Here is a 17375-nt window from a genome sequence, read left to right as displayed (position 1 = left end):
CTGGGGCCGCAGCAGAGGCGGAGAAAGCCCCGGGAGAGGGACCCGGCAGTTTTCCCCGGCTGCGGCCGTGCGGAGGAGCCACGCGTCTGCAGCACTCGGGGATCCAAGGGCTGCGAGGCTTCTCGTCCCCAGCCAAGTGCAGCCCAGGGTCTGCCCGAGGTCCTGGGAGCTGGGGGGGGCAGCCCCTTCCTTTAGCCAGCTGCACTGCTGCTCCCCCAGCGCTGCCAGGAGCCTGCCCTTAGCTCAGCGCCCCCCCCCCCCCCCCCCCGAGGATTTTGGAGATGTATTTATTTGGCGTTCCCCTCCCTGGCTTTCACTCATTCACCCGCCTTCCCTGGCAACAGCATCCCGGTGTCAGGAATGCTGCCCCCGCCCGCTGGCCCGGCGCGATTCCGAGGAGACACATCGCCCAGCGAGCCGTGGCGAGGGGAGCACACTGGTGCGTGGCAGCGAGGGGCTGCCGTGGAAATCGCGCCGGCCCAGCCCCCGCCGGGATCCATGGACGGGGCACCCTGCACGGTCGGCGCGTGTGTTTCCCCACGAGCCGCGTTCCCGTGTCTGTGCCGTGGCTTGCGAATCGCTCCCTCGCGGGGCAGGCAGGACGTCTCGTTCAGGCAGCAGGGCACACCGGGTCAAACCCTAAAAGAGGGGGCCCGATGCGAGAGCCGGGTTTGAGAGGCGCCAGTGGATGGGCATTTCAGCAGCTGCTCTGCAGCTGGGAGGAAACAGATGAGATGGTTGCCAGCAGTTTGTCCACGGGCAGGGCCAAAATTTAGGCTGGTTGTAGCCCCTCTTGCCGCCCGACCCCCTTCAGGTGCCTCTCTGTAGCCCATAGGCCGGTTATTAAATCTAGTGACCGAAGGGAGTGGAAGAGACGCACACCAGGTAGAGTAGATGCAGCATTTTCCCAGGAGAACACGGTTCTGCCGATATGCAGCCATCATCCACCAGACAGCAGGGACATAACAAAAGCAAAAAAGCCCAAGGAAAAGGGGGGTATGAGGAGGCGGGGGCTGCGTTAGGACAATGCCAACTTCAGGGGTGTATCTGATGCCCCTCGACACCTGGGCCCCTTCGTTGACATCAGTGGGTGGCGGGGGACGAAATAGGGTCCTGGTCATATGAATTCAGGGTCTAAGTAAAAACCTTTTGGCTACAGGAGAAGTTGCTCTCGCTTGCTTCGGGTTCAGTTTGCTCCTCTGCCTCTCGCCGGCATTTCTAGCAACGGCTCCACATTATGTAAGCAGCAGTGCTCAGTGCGGTGACATTGCTTTCCTGTCTCCCAGTCCCACAAGCATGCCGTGGTAAGGAATCATGCGAGTAAGGAATCATGGTAGTTTTGCTACTGCCTGCTTTTCCCTCCAGACACATGCGCCCTCGCACGAGTGCACGAGGGCTATTCGTGTCCCTCGCCCGCCGGCCCGCAAACTTGCGGTGTCTGAAATCCGATGCAAGTCCACAGATTGGCAGCGGCCCTGAGGGGCGTTCTTAGCGTTTGCGTGGAAGCGTTGAACGCGGTGTGACGCCGGGGCGGCCATCCGTTTCCCGTGCGAAGGGCTGAACGTTGGTTGGATTTCTTGGAACATCAGCTTCCGCATGGCTTAGGAGAGTGTTTGAGGCGCGTATATGATACCCGAGCGTGTGTGGGATTGTGCCCTTAGTTGGATGCTGCGAATTCCGCTGAAATTGTTGCTGAAAAAACCAAGATTGCCCGTCTGGGACAGGCTTTTTTATAAATAAGAGTTAAATGTATTGTCAGTTTGTAATGCACATCTACGTGGTCTCTGTTATGGACCAGGGTAGTCAGAGACGTGGGGGGACACGGTGGTTTTTGGGTTGTAAGCACATACAGGTATTTTCAAAGTTATACACTAAAGTCAGTTTTATTTTGCAGCGGGTGGTCTCATTTTTAAAGTACCAGCTCAGGGCACCGGCATGTGAATTTTCCTTGGGGAGCACATGGTCTAGGCTCCAACCGCCTCTGCCATCACCTCACGTGGGCAGAGACTCATCTCTCTGTCTCTCCTGGCTGGGATTGCACAGTTCCCTATCTGTGATAGTCCAGCAAGCCAGCCTGCCTAACCAGACCAGCATCTGAAACTAGTTTTCTCACCAGCAGCTGTGAACAGCATAACGGGCCTGCAGTTTATGTAACGGCACCTCTCTTCATAAGCAAGCACAGATATTCTTAAAGAGAAAGCTTAACAAGGAAAGCATGTTCAAACAATAAAAGTCTTTACATATGTGTGAAAACAGCTTAGCAGTGAGCACGCAAACTCTGTCTGGAAGGTGTCAGTCCATTTAAAACCCAGACCTGGGTTTTCCCTAGGGTTACAAGTTCCTAAGTGTCTGAAATTCAGAACCAGGACAATTGTGAATAATGTAGCCTTTTCTTTAGGCCAGGAGCGGGGAACCTTTCTTGGGTCAGGGGCCGCTGACCCACAGAAAAATCAGTCGGGGTGTGCACACAAGTGAGAAACAAACAAGCAAAAAGAAACCCGCACTGATGTGCGGTAGTGACAGTAGTGACAGATGCAGAACAAGGAGCAATGGTCTCAAGTTGTGGTGGGAGAGGTCCAGGTTGGATATTAGGAAAAACTATTTCCCTAGGAGGGTGGGGAAGCACTGGGACGGGTTCCCTAGGGAAGTAGTGGAGTCTCCATCCCTAGAGGTGTTTAAGTCTCGGCTTGACAAGGCCCTGACCAGGTTGATTGAGTTGGGATTGGTCCTGCCTAGAGCAGAGGGCTGGACTTGATGACCTTCTGAGGTCTCTTCCAGCTCTATGATTCTATGTGGCCCCAGACTGAGATGGAAAAAGACATTCTCTATATTTTCCTCCCACACCGGACTGTAGGGGGCTCCAAGCTAGTCGATTTTGTGTGCTCCAGCCCCGTGGTGGGGCAGCGGGTGGGGGAGACGGGGGGAGAGGTTCCCCACCCCGCCTGAGGGATCGTGTAACAGGTGATCCTCAGACAATAGCTCCCTTCTCCGGGTGTAGCTTCAAAAGGCCGGGTTTTTGTATCACTGGAACCTGGAAAATGTGCATTTACCTCTCCCTTGTATTCCCCTGGAAAACCACGCCAGATGGTTTGTTCCAAGAGTTCGCTATTGGCCGACACAGTGTTCCAGATAGCCCAGTAGAAAACCCCGGTCTCACAGGTGTCACGACGTTAGAGGGTGCTCAGCCCTTGCCTGACTCTGCTTCTCTTGAACTGCAGCCGTCAGAACGCAGCTCGTGTGAACCCCATTGGGAGTGACCCGGGTACCTTTGCGCCGTGTACCCCAAATCTGCCTTTTTGCCTTTGCCTGGAAAACTCTCGCTAGCGCAATGTGACTTTTTCTGCTGACGTCCGTGACAGCGGGGCCTGTCCCCTTGCAATCACTTGGGGGCAGGGTGGCCTCCCGCTTCCTGAAATGAGTAGATAAATAATAGCAATCATTCATGCCCCCGGAGACCTGACTGCTGTGGTGGGCACAGAAATCTCTTTTCCTTTCGGGGCACTTTTGAATGTCTCCTGACTTGAAGAGAAATCGGCTTGGGCGTTTCTTTGAAACCGTGAGGACTTGAGAGCGTTACTGGTCCTAAGAATACCTAGCTCTTGTTGTCAGACCGTGTCCCCATGGCTATGTCTAGACTGCAGGCTTCTTTCGAAAGAGGCTCTTTCGAAAGAGCCTCTTTCGAAAGATCGCGTCTAGACTGCAGGCGGATCTTTCGAAAGAGAAATCCGCTTTTTCGAAAGAGAGCGCCCAGCGAGTCTGGATGCTCTCTTTCGAAGACGGCCTATTTACATTGAAGAACGCCTTCTTTCGAAAGAGGAACTTTCGAAAGAAGGCGTTCTTCCTCGTAAATTGAGGTTTACCGCCATCGAAAGAAAAGCCGCGTTCTTTCGAAATAATTTCGAAAGAACGCGGCTTGAGTCTGGACGCAGGGGAAGTTTTTTCGGGAAAAGGCTACTTTTCCCGAAAAAACCCCTGAGTCTGGACACGGCCCATGATACAAAGGGCGAAATGGAGGCCTAGAGATGTGGGCTGACTTATTCGCAGCTCAATGCCATGGCCAAGAATTCAACTTGGGGAGCCTGAGTTTGCCAGTTCAGATGAAATTGTTATTAATATCCCAGGTGAGCCTGGAAAACGGACGAAGGACAGTCCACACTCTGGAGGTGTGAGTTGGACCGTGAACGGATGTGTTGCACTGTAACTGACTCGTGTAAACCTCTCTGGTGTGCAGTCGTGTAGTCCTGCGTACAGACGGGGTCACCTCATCTCAAAAAAGATCTATTGGCATTGCAAAAGGTTTGGAAAAGGGCAACAAAAATGATGAGGGGTGTGGAACGGGTCCCACATGAAGGGAGATTAAAAAGGCCGGGACTTTTCAACATAGAAAAGAGGAGACTAAGGGGGGATAAGATAGATGTCTATAAAATCCTGACTGGTGTGGAAAGAGTGAGTAAGGAAAAGGTATTTACTTATTCCCACAATATAAGAACTAAGGGATCATCAAATAAAATGACTAGGCAGCAGGTTTAAAACAAATAAAAGGAAGTTTTTCTTCACTCGGCACATAGTCAACCTGTGGAACTCCTCGCCAGAGGATGTGGTGAAGGCTATCACTCTAACAGAGTTCAAAAAAGAGCTAGATAGATTCATGGGGGATAGGTCCACCAATGGCTATTAGCCAGGATGGGTAGGAATGGTGTTCCTAGCCTCTTTTTCTCTGGAAACGGGTGACAGGAGAAGGGTTACCTGAGTATTACCTGTTGTGTTCCCTCCCTCTGCTGCACCTGGCACTGACCACTATCGGCAGACAGGATAATGGGTTTGACGGACTGTTGGTCTAACCCAGCATGGCCATTCTTATGTTCCTGTTTAATGCCATACAGAAGAGGTGGTAGGCATATGTAACCACCACGCGGTGGATTTGACTGGAGCTTGGTGCAGAGGCCTCAATAGTTTGAGCTTTAAAGCCCGCTGGCTCTCAGCTTAGGCTGTAGAGCTCCCTTGTTCTTAGCTCTCACCCTAAATGGTCTAAGTGCCCCTCCATGGGCCAGTGAACCACACTAGGGGTCTGGGTTACACATGCAGATACAGTGAGGTGTAGCAACTTGGCCGAAGTAAAGATAGCAGCACAGTTAGGAACAAACTTCAAATCTCCCTGACTCCTAGCTCAGTCCCTAGTCTCTGGACCGATGTAATACAAAGATCCAAAAGGACTGGGGGAAAAAATGGGGCTTTTCTCTTATTGATTTTAGCTGATTGTTTGCAAAATGATTCTTTGAAAAACTCAAGTGCTGCTTGTACCTTTCCCCCTTTAAATTATGTATCTCTGAATGCCATGTGTGATTACTAAAGCATAAAAAGTAAGTACTCGGAACATTACCGTTGCATATTTTTATTCTATATTAGAATTGCCGAACGGTATAAAAATGTCTTGGTGAGACGGCTGAATATGAACACCAAATGTTGTTGTTAGATAACTTGAATCATGACTGGTGTGGGAAAAGTGAATAAGGAACAGTTATTTACTTATTCCTACAAGATAAGAACTAAGGGTCACCAAATGAAATGAATAGGCAGCGGGTTTAAAACAAATGAAAGGAAGTTTTTCTTCACTCAGTGCACTGTCAACCTGTGGAACTCCTTGCCAGAGGATGCAGCAAAGGCTGGAACTTCAAGAGGGTTCAAAAAAGAGCTAGATAGGTTCATGGAGGTTAGGTCCTTCAATGGCTATTAGCCCGGGATGGGTAGGAATGGTGTCCCTAGACTCTGTTTCTCTGGAGGTGGGTGACGGGAGGATCACCTGAGGATTACAGGTTGTGATCCCTTCCTCAGGTGCATCTGGTATTGGCCACTGTGGGCAGACAGGACACTGGGCTGGGTGGACTTTTGGTCTGACCCAGTCTGGCCGTTCTTATGAAAAAATCGTGTTCCATAAAGATGAAGGATATAATAAAGATGGGCGAATCAAATTCTTAGGTTAAGTTTTTAGAAGGCCTTTAGGCCATGGATGCAGAATTTCCTTGGCTTTTGGAGTGGTTAGAAATGGGTGCCAGGCATTTCTAACCCAGGATGAGTTAGGGTCGTGTGCTCCCGTGTGTGGCATGCAGCAGAGGGAAGAAAAGCGTAGCAAATTACTGCAAATCTATCCTGAAAAGTCTGATGGCAAACCGCAACCTTCTGCCCAATATTGCACCTAATGGAGTTGTTGTGAGGAAATGACACAACTTCGGGCAACTGCCCAAATTAGCCCCCCTCTCAGCCTTGGGCAGGGGGTGACCGGCTGCCAAGTGTCAGGAGTTGCCGCAAATGCTTACCGGCTGTACCAGAGCCAGCAGTTCCAACTCTGTCACCAATTCCCCGAGTTACCGTAGTAACTCGAGATAAGCAGCTACACTCGTCTCGGTGAGACATATCGTAGAAATGCAGCAATGGCTTCCCCGGGCCTACCGGGGCTGCCTGAAAACCGCCTGGGTGGGTGGGTGGCTGGGAGAGAGGCTCCCTTGCAAATTCGAAGAGGCTCGCTGTCGCGGCTTACAGGTCGTCTTTCCCAGGAGCAGCCATCTTGCCACGCAGGGTGGGTTTTACTGGCTGCCCTCTGCGTGGTTCCTCTCTGTGTTCGGTGGCCTTACCGCCAGCACGTTCGACACCAAGTGAACGACCGACTCTTGGCGCGTCTCGTGCACACCTTGTCTCTGCTGGCTTGCTGCGGTTACTCCTGGGCTCTTTCTCCAGGACCAGGAAAGACATCGCCCTTGGTAATCACAAAGGTCCGTCAATTCGTAGGCATCGAAATGCCGTACGAGGGGAGTGTGAATAGCTCTGGGTGAGAATCAGAACTCTTCTTATAAAGAGAAGTAGGTGTATGTAATCCGTGTAAATACACACACAGTACTCACACATGGTGCTGTATCGACACACGCACGGTACACGCACACACAGAGTACACACACACACGCACGCACACACGGTGCTGTATTCACGCACGCACATACGGTGCTGTATTGACACACGTACGGTACACACACACACGGTACAAACACGCACGCACAGTGCTGTATCCACACACACACGCGCACACGGTGCTGTATCCACACGCACGCGCACACGCACGGTGCTGTATCCACACACGCACGGTACACACACACACGGTACAAACACGCACGCACACACGGTGCTGTATCCACACACGCACGGTATGCATGCACATGGTGCATGCATGCACACACGGTGCTGTATCCACACACACGCACGCACACACGGTGCTGTATTCACGCACGCACATATGGTGCTGTATTGACACACGTACGGTACACACACACACGGTACAAAGACACACGCACAGTGCTGTATCCACACACACATGCACACACGGTGCTGTATCCACACACACGCACGTACACACACACGGTGCTGTATACACACACACACGGTACAAACACGCACGCACACACGGTGCTGTATCCACACGCACGGTATGCACGCACATGGTGCATGCACGCACACACGGTGCTGTATCCACACATACGCACGCACGCACACACAGTGCTGTATCGAAGCATTTGCCGTTGAAAGCTGCAGCCCCCGCTGGCTCCCGTGGGGGCGGGGCCCCGGCAGAAGGGGTGGGGCCGTGCCTCTCATATACACCACCCATGTACAGATGGACGAGCATTTCTGACACAAAACGCTAGAAAAATCGCTCCTGTGGGGTTGCTTGGTTTTTTTTAACACCAGCTAAAAGCCTTATCCCACAGGCTTAATTTTGAAATCTGTGTGTGTGTTACAGACGCACATTTACCATCAGGCTACAAAAATAAGCACGGAGGCTTGTAGGGCAACTTGATTTGGGGCCTGACTATCCTGTAGCGAAAATAAACGGGTGGTCACGTCTTGTCCAAAACCGACCGTTGGTCAGCTGCATTGCTCCTTTCGGCTTTTAGCTGCATGCGAGCCGCTACACAGGGAAGGAAATTGCCTGTTGGCTTTTGATGTCTGCACGTCAGAGCGGTCCCTGCTTTCACCGAATACTCTGGGTGAAGCTAGTGAAACAAGCGAGGCTGGAAGAAGGGGGCAAACCCCCCTTAAGGGAGGGACACCCCCTTCCCCAATGCATGTTCCCTGTTAGCTAAGGAGACAGGAAGATAGCTGATGATTAGCGCTTCCAGTCCGAAACCTTCCTCTGACTCCCCCAGCCTCCAAGGCGTGTGATCCATTTGGTTGAGCGAGTTGGTTTTCGGAAGCACTGTGCCCCATCGGGCACATGGCTGAATGCTGTTATTGTATCATATGGTTTAACCCTGTACAATTCTGCATATTGTGCGACAGAGACCCACAAAGCCGCCTCACTAGAGAACAGGCAAGGTATTATGTCGGGCTGCAGTGCTGTGCATTTCTAAGCAGCTGATGTGCTCGGCCGCCGCAAACTCCGGGACGGTTTGCCGAGCCTCCTGAAGGTTAACTCTTCGCTCAGCCCGCTGCGATTCCCTTGAAGTCCGTTCTCTCTCCTCCTGGCGTATTTCATCGCCGCGATGCCTTTCCTGCCGGGAGAGGATTTCGTTTTCGGCATGGACACTAACGCACATAGAAAAAGGGGACAGAGAGAAAAATAAATCTGCCCCCTCCACCTGGCCATTACCCAACACTAATGAAAAGAAACGGCTTTACAAACGAGTTTTATTCTTGGAGTTACTAGCGCCAGCGCTAGTATGCAGTAGGCCACCTGCTGCAGCGTTTGACGGGGAAGAAATGCACCGGTGCACTGGATTTTTTCACGTTGACATGGTTTTTTTCACGTTGGGAGGAACACGTTGGCATGGTTTTGCCCTCCGCTACACTGGTTTTGTGCCGGCACCAATATGATCCAGGCTGGACCATCAGCTTATTGGAACGTTGATTGGTTTATGGGACACCATTTCACAGCGATTCAATGAATTTTGGGGGTAGATCTGATAGAGACGCTCCTGTCAACTATCAGTGGGCATCAGAACCAGCCCTTTGACTGCAGAAGGAGTCAAATGCTATTTTTAGAGACGCATACTGCAGTCCTGGCACACGGGTGAGTGTGACGGACTGGGCCGTGTCTGGGCACAGCTGAGGGCGCCCGCTCAGGGCGAATTGCTCAAATCCAGGGCTCCTTACAGCCCCCAGACTGGTGACCTCTCCAAACAGGCCACAAACCAGTCCCACAGAGCGCTTCAGCAGCCTGCCTGAAGCCTCCCGAGCAAAACCCCGCCGACACCCCAGCAATATCCGTGCCCCAGATGGCCCCGGGCCTCATACACAGGTGGGGGGGTCTTAGCACCCAATCCCACCTACCCCGAACAAGTTCTGTCCGGTTCCAAGAAACCAGCCACAGATCCCTGGTCAATTTACCCTCTGGACCTTACCCACAAATCACGCTGGGCCAATCCTTTAGAATATATATCTAAAGGTTTATTATTACAATAAAGAAAAGCATGAGAGTAAGGTTGTTAAAGTACAGTACGTTACATGCACCGAATCTCCCAGTCCTCGATGCAGGCTCTAGCAGAGACGTTACAGCTGCTGGTTTAAAAGTTCTTGTTGCACATCCTATGGTCAGGATGGGTTCACAGGTCTTCTGGGCTCTTTGATCCCTGCAATGCTGCCTCTGGGATGAAGTGCTGAGCTGAGAACAAAATGGCATCGACCGCATGGCCTCTTTATACTCCTTCCTGGCCTCTTCTTGTATGCAGCAAGTCACCTGGTCTGAGGCCAATCTCTATGTTCCCTGCTGGCTGCTCTCAGATGACAGCCCCCATTCTTTGGGTGTGTCCATAGCCCATTGAGAGTCATTGTTCCACAGGGCTTTGCTACTCAGCCTGTCCATAGCAATGCTTAACCACATTCAGAGAAATATTCAGCTTCCACACAGATTCCTATCTACACACACAGACATTATATACTCACATAAATAGCGTACATAAGATCAGCAAACAATAAGCTCCCATTCAATACCCCACATGGCTCCCTTTTATACCAATTTCTGGGGCCAACACCCCCACCTAGGGGTGCAGCAGCGATCTGGCTGCTTCCCTCCAATTCAGTAATGTGACAGTGAGGCCCCCATCTGGAGAATTCGTCCAATTCTGGGCCCTCCCTGTAACAGAAAGGATGTGGACGCGTTGGAGAGGGTCCAGCGGAGGGCAACCAAAATGATGCGGGGGCTGGAGCACATGACCTACGAGGAGAGGCTGATGCTGTGTCTAGACTACACAATTCTATTGGAAAAAGATATGCGAATTGCGCTTTGCAATTTGCGTATGTTTTTCCGATTCTTTTTTCAGAAAAGGCTTTTCCGCCATTGGACCATCTCCACTGGGCCAAATGTTGGGAAAAAAAATCCATTTTTGGAACATCCCTTCTTCCTCATAAAACGAGGTTTACAAGGATGCCGAAAAAAGCACGTCTGCTTTTCTGATTTTTTTTTTGGAAAAGTAGACCTGCTCCATGGATGCGGCAGAGTTTTTCCGGGATACCTCTGGGAAAAAAAAATTCGGAAAAGCAGATGCGTTCCTTGGACCTCTGGTATCCCAGAAAAACTCTGCAGTCTAGACATAGCCTGAGGGATTTGAGTTTGTTCAGTGTGCAGAAGAGAAGAGTGAGGGGGGATTTGACTGCAGCATTCAACGACCGGAAGGGGGTTCCAAAGAGGATGGAGAGAGGCTGTTCTCAGTGGGGACAGATGGCAGAACAAGGAACAATGGTCTTAAGTTACAGTGAGGAGGTCTAGGTTGGATATTAGGAAAAACGATTTCCCTAGGAGGGTGGGGAAGCACTGGGCTGGGTTCCCTAGGGAGGGGGTGGAATCTCTATAAGGGCTGTAATAGTGTAGTCAAGTAACTGATTAACCAATACCCAAAAGCTTATAGGTCAATACTATAGATTTACACGCGTTTCCCCCTCTCCACCTGCCAGTAAATGTTTTAGCAGGCTGGCCAGCAGCCTGGCTCAGTCCTGGCTCATGTTGGGTCTGGGACCTACCCCACTGCGGCTCTGCGATAGAAGAGTATTAGGAGCCAGGCGGGCAGGCAGCCCGGCTCAGTTCTAGTTCGTGCCGCGTCCAGGAGCTCACGGGCCGGGTACTCCTCTGCGCCGGGTATTGCTGCCATCCTGCGCCGCTGCCTCTGTATCAGAGGCAGCAGTGGGGGGCGACAGGCAGCCAGTCTGCGAGGGGAGCCGGTTTTTAAACTGGCTCCCCTTGTGGACCAGCTCCCTCCTGGCACCTCACATTGCTGCCTCTGAAACAGAGGCAGCAGCACAGTGGCAGGAGGCTCCTTCAGAGCACCCTGGCTTCCATCCCCACCCTCGGGGACTATAAAACAGTCGACTAACCAATAAGAATTCAAGAGGTTACTCGACTGTTCAATTCACCGATATTTAACATCCCCGATCTCCATCCCTAGAGGTGTTTAAGTCCCGGCTTGACCAAGCCCTGGCTGGGGTGATTGAGTTGGGTTGGTCCTGCCTTGGGCAGGGGGCTGGATTCGATGACTCCTGAGGTCTCTTCCAGCCCTGGGATTCTTGAATTCTACGGGTCGTTGCACAGGAGTGTTACTAAGTGTTATCTGAGTCAGCAGTGCAGGATTACGCCATTGGTCAATGTCCCTTAGAATTTGCAGTGCTGTTGTGTCCGTGTGACCGTGGCCCCGCCCTTGGTCCGTCTCGGGGGGGGGGGGGGGGGGAAGCGGTCACTCATCTTTTCGGGCAATTCGTGTAGCCTCGGGCGACGAGCCTGTTTATGGTTAGGGTTCCCTCGGGGGGAGAGAAGGAAGGGGGACCCGGGCCCACCCTCACTCCCGGGCCCCAGCCCAGGGCCATGAGGATGGAGACTACCCGTAAGTCTCTGTCCAACTGGTGGGGGGGGGGTGCCCCTAAACACACCAGCCCACGGGCTATCTCACCGCCCTGCCCTGGGCTGCTTCCTTCCTCTCTCCTACCCCGGCTCCAGGGTGTCGGTCCTCCACTGCCGGTTCCTCCTGCCGAGGCCGTCGGTGTTTCCGCGACTCCTCTGCCGCCGGTTTCCCCCTGCCGAGACCGTCGGCATCCCTGCGGCTCCTCCTGCGACTCGGGGGTACTCCCGCGACCTCCTCGCGCTCCCCCCTTCCTTGGCGGCCGGCCAGCTTTTAAAGATCCCCGCCGGCCCGGGGGGAAGGGTTTACGCGCCCCGCCCCCCTCTTGTGTCCGCCGTCGCGCGTGCTCTTTCCTCCCCGCCTCCCTGGCGGGGCCGCGCCCCGCTCAGCTGTGCCGCCGTGCTTCTCCAGGTGGGCGGCGGCGCCAATCAGCTGAGTCGCGGCTTTGCTCAGCCGCGCCGCGGTGCCGCCCAGCTGAGCCGCGGTGCGTGAGCCGCCGGCACGGCGACGGTAGGTGCTCTGCTGCCCTTCTCCCAGGGCACAGAGTCTTGGGGGTTGGGTGCGGGGTCTCGGTGCCCCGTCACAGTCCCTCTCACCATGAGCTCAGAAGTTTGTGCGAGAAAAGTAGAAGCTGGTGCAAGAAAAGCCGTTTCATCTCCCACCTTGTCTCTCTTGTAGTGGAGCATTTTGTGGCGGGTAGTAGAGACAAAGACCATTGGAGTGGTGTCCGCGGCTGGCCAGGAAAACAGACCGGGGGCACCTGGTGTCTAATGCTTTCCAGGCAGGTGGCCACTAGGAGCAAGTTTTCCACCTGATAAATATCATTCAAATAGTGTAAGTTTCCAGCCAGAGAGGGGGCCGCGTCCTCCGTGGGTGGAAGCAATGGCAGCCCTGTTGTGTCCCTAGCAGAGCTTCTCCACTGACAACTCCGCGTAGGTGTTACCCCGCCGCCTGTTGCGTTCCGAGTCAGACGGCGACAACTCCAAAACAATCCTCTTGACATTTCCACTCGTTTCTGCTCCGCTCTCTGGAGTGGCTGATTAGCACATCGCTGGCGTCTCCGCAGGAGAACGCGGTTTGGTGCTCAGCGGAGTGTGGGTCAAGGTGTTCCCTCTGATGCGGCGCTCGGGGAATTGGAAGGAAGCTGGGCGGGAAGAAAGCACTTCAAAATAAATAAATAAGTCATCCTCGCCAGGCGCGCAGGCAGAATCCAGTCTCATCGGAGTCAGTGGGAAAACTAACGCAGAGGAAAAATAGTTGAATCCAGCTTTTCACATAAGACCGTAACAAGGGTCGTACTGGGTCAGACTAAAGGTCCATCTGGCTCAGTGTCCTGTCTGCTGACATTGGCCAATGCCAGGTCAGAACAAGCGATCCCTCCCTGTCATCCATTCCCAGCTTCTGGCAAACAGAGGCTAGGGATAGCATCCCTGCTCACCCTGGCTAATAGCCATCGATGGACCTAACCTCCATCAACCAATCTAGCTCTTTTATGAGCCCTGATCAAGTCCTGGTCTTCACAACATCCTCTGGCAGGGAGTTCCACAGGTTAACTGTGTGCCGTGTGAAGAAAAACGTCCTTTTCGGTGTTTCAAACCTGCTACCTGTGAATTTCCTTGGGTGACCCCTAGTGCGCGTGAGTGTGTGTGCGCCTGGGTGTGTGCATGCGGGAAGATGGGGAAAGAACGGGACAAGGTGCGAGTCATGGGATACGATGATGGGTATTTAGTGACCGTGGCCAGGAACACTCTCTTGGTGTCACCCGGGGCCATCGCATGCTTGGACCGGTTCCTCTGCTCCCTGTTCAGGGGCTGCTGCCAATGGGGCTCGCTGTCCGGGCCATGCCTATAGGCCAGTCATCCTGGCATTCCACTTCCCACAGCCCTTCGTGCAGGGCCGGCCTGTCCCGCCCCAGCTCTTGTGCTCGCTGCCGTTTCTCTGCCTCAGCGCCGGCTGGCACCGAGCTCCATGCCCTGGAGAGCCTAGGGAGCGGGAGGGGGCTGTGGCAATCCTTGGGGGGTGCCTGGTGCGACCACCCCAGGCCTTTACTTCGCTGCTGTGGGGCGGCCCCTGGGCCCATGGGCGCAGCTGAAGGAGGGGGTCGAGGGCTGAGAGCACAGCGGGTTCCCCCGGTGCCTGGGAGCAGAAGGCCTCCTGCAGGGACCCTCTTGGGCCGCTGAGGCTAGCGAATTGTTGTCCCCACTGAGCCAATCTCCTAGTTTTGCTCACGGCGTGGGCGTGGCTAGGATGCGCTGGGTGTGCGACTTAAACTGGAGCCGCGCTGTGATTGGCGGCCGAGGGAGCGCCCGGCTCTCGCCGCCCATGTTGCGTGCGCTCCGCACGCCCCTCCTTTCACGTGCCCTGGCTTTACACGAGTGTCGCTTTGGTGACCCCGGTAGGAAAACAACCCTCCAAGCCCACACACAGACTTGGCTGGTTTCCGGGCAACGGTAACAAAATGTCTCGTGGGACACGCGCACCACCCCAAAGGGCCGCACGTGGGCCTCCGGCTGCAGGTTGTTCACGGCTGCTCCTGGCTCTCCAAGCCAGTCACACTTTTGCAAAGGCAGCATCCTCGGTTTGAAATCCCGATTCAAAGGACATTGGTCTTCACTCAGCGCACAGTCAACCTGTGGAACTCCTTGCCTGAGGATGTGGTGAAGGCCAGGACTTTAACAGGGTTCAAAAAAGAGCTGGATAGATTCATGGAGGTTAGATCCATCCATGGCTATTAGCAGGATGGGTAGGAATGGTGTCCCTAGCCTCTGTGTGTCTGGAGGTAGCTGACAGGGGACGGATCATGTGAGGATCACCTGTTGTGTTCCCTCCCTCTGGGCCATCTGGTATTGGCCACTGTCGGCAGACAGTGTATGGGGCTGGATGGACCGTCTGGCTGTTCTTATGATTCTCGGGGGGAGCAGTGAGGCTGCCGGCCTCCACGGTGCCGGGGATTGTCAGGCACGAATAACCGGTGCCTAGTCCCTCCCGTTGATTTCCAGAACGAGCCCCACACCTGGCTGGCTTTGTGTTTCTGAACCGCCCACACCATGCAGGCCACCCAGCCCTCCAAGGAGACGCACTGAAATAAGAGAGGGACGTCCCCCTCCCCCACTTTTCTGCCCTCCTGCGAGGGCGCACTACGATCCCCCACGCCGGTAGGTTTCCTCGGACACAGAGTGCTCGTTCGGTTGCCGGTGTCCATTTTAAGGTATGTTACACGCGAAGCACTCCAGTGCCTCCATGCCGAATGCCTAATATGCTCTCGTTCATATGAACAGGCACAGGCACCTTTGGGGTTCCTCTGACCCATCACGGCGCGTGACTTTTCTCTCCCGGCTCTGAGGGGTTCTTGGGGCAGGTAGAGGCGAAAGTGGCTAGGGGAACAATTCGGGGGGAGGCTGCCCCCTGAAAAGGCAGCAGGGGTCTCTGCTGGAAGACCCTTCCAGGCCGGAGTGGTGGGTGTGTGTCCGTTTGCTTTCACGGCGGAAAGGCGAGGACTCCGCATGGGTCATGTCCTGCCTTTAGTAGTCAACCGGGACACCCCGGTGTCGCCCACATCCCTCAAAACCGTACTCGGCGACTGCCTGGCCGGGGAGTGCGTGGTGCGCTCCTGCACTTTCCAGGCAGGTGGAGGGGCCACCCTCGCTCCGAGCCCCGACCCAGGGCCCTACGGACTCGGGTCAGCGACCCCATCCGGTTGGTGGGGAAGCCTCCCGCAGCTCACCAACCCACGGGCCTATCCATTGGCCGCACCCTGGGCCGCTTCCTCCCGCCTCTCCAAGTTCCTCCCACTTGTCACCTTCCTGCTTCCTCTCTCCCTCTTGGCCGCGACGGCACCTTTTAAGCATCCCGCCCCGCCCCCGCCCTCTTCAGCTGCTCAGAACAGAGTTGGGGCTCGCCGGCGGCCGCCGAGCAAACGCCACAGAACTGCCCCCGTGCCGGCGGCGGCTTTTCTCCTCAGCACGCCGGGGACGGCGCCGCGGGAGTGCGGGCTCCGCTGGGGGCCTCGTTGCAGTCGGCGACTTGGTTCTGGCATCCCGCCGTGGGTCGGTTCTGGGCACAGGCCAGCCTCCCCGCGTTCTCGGCCCCGCAGCGGGGAGCGTGCGTCTCGGCTCGGGGAGAAAGCCGCGCTGGTGCTACGTGAACTAGCGCTAAGCCCAGTGAGCGCGCTGGGAATAGCTCGGGTGAGCCGGCAGGGTGCTCGCCCGGTGCCAAAGTCTGTACTCGGCCGGCTAGTCTGGGCTGTCTCCTGTGTGGGGGCTAGCCAGGTGGCCGGTGGTCTGGGCCAGGGCCGGTCTGGGGAGGGCGGAGGATGCCGGCCTGTCTCCTGGGCTTCTTTCCCCAGCTTCCTGGCAGCACTGCCTTCAGCTCCAGCAACCCCAGGAAAACAGGTGGCAGTCCTGTGGGTACTCCCGGCCCCCCCAGCTATGGGCTGTTCAGCCCCCTCCCTTCCTGGCTCTTGCAGCTGCGGGCTTGGTGGCCTCCCCGCCCACAGACTCCAGTGGCCCTGCCGGCTTCCCAGCCTGCTGCAAGCTCTCCTGCCCTCCCACCAGCTCTGGCAGCCCGGCCGGTCTGGTGTCCCGTGCACTCTCCTGCCTAGCTGGCCCTGCGGGCCGGCTCTGCTCCCAGCTGCTGGCATCCTATTTGCTGGGCCTCTCTAGTCCAGCAATATCTGTGATCCTCCCCAGAGCACGGGTGTTGCCAGACCAGAGAGTCCCGGACTACAGAGGTTCCACCTGGACCTACTTCCACCCACACAACTGTCGAACTCTGTTTCCAGCTGTACATGGGCGTTAGCCCGCATCATAACTGTCCCCTACCTTGGGCTTGCGTTCCTTAATAGGCTGTGATCCGCCCTCCAGTCTGCCTTTAGCCAGAGGGTCCTCCCCGCACCCCCATGCTCATGCTCACCTCTGCTTACTTGCTGTGTCGTGGCAGGATTCTGCCCATAGATTTTATTTCCGAGGAACTTTTAATAGGTGGCAGGTTTAAAACAAAAGGAAGTCTAGGTTGGATATTAGGAAAAACTATTTCCCTAGGAGGGTGTGGAAGCACTGGGATGGGTTCCCTAAGGTGGGAGTGGAATCTCTATCCCTAGAGGTTTTTAAGTCTCAACTTGACAAAGCCCTGGTTGGGTTGATTTAATTGGGATTGGTCCTGCCTAGGGCAGGGGGCTGGACTTGATGACCTCCTGAGATCTCTTCCAGCTCTAGGATGCTATGATTTTAAGTTTTTCTTCACACAGCGCACAGTCAACCTGTGGAACTCCTTGCTGCAGGATGTCCTGACAGCCAGGCCTTTAACAGGGTTCAGAAAAGAGCTGGCTAGATTCCTGGAGGTTAGGTCCATCAATGGCTATTAGCAGGATGGGTAGGAATGGTGTCCCTGGCCTCTGTTTGTCAGGCTGGGAATGGGCGACAGGAGAGGGATCACATGACGATTTCCTGTTCCGTTCACTCCCTCTGAGCCACCCAGCAGTGGCCGCTGTCGGCAGACAGGTCGCTGGGC

At 54.8% G+C, this 17375-nt stretch overlaps 1 protein-coding gene across 2 annotated transcripts in view; it reads left to right on the top strand.

The window, feature by feature from the left end:
* The window catches only part of MDGA2 (MAM domain containing glycosylphosphatidylinositol anchor 2), a 634890-nt gene that overhangs the window by 1294 nt on the left and 616221 nt on the right, over positions 1-17375 (top strand). The window lies entirely within an intron of this gene.

The sequence above is a fragment of the Pelodiscus sinensis genome, chromosome 5 (genome assembly GCF_052426305.1).
Source record: "Pelodiscus sinensis isolate ZL-2025 chromosome 5, ASM5242630v1, whole genome shotgun sequence".
Classification (NCBI taxonomy): Eukaryota; Metazoa; Chordata; order Testudines; family Trionychidae; genus Pelodiscus; species Pelodiscus sinensis.
The sequence above is the reverse complement of the archived record's forward strand: the minus strand, read 5'-3'. Positions and strand labels throughout refer to the sequence as shown.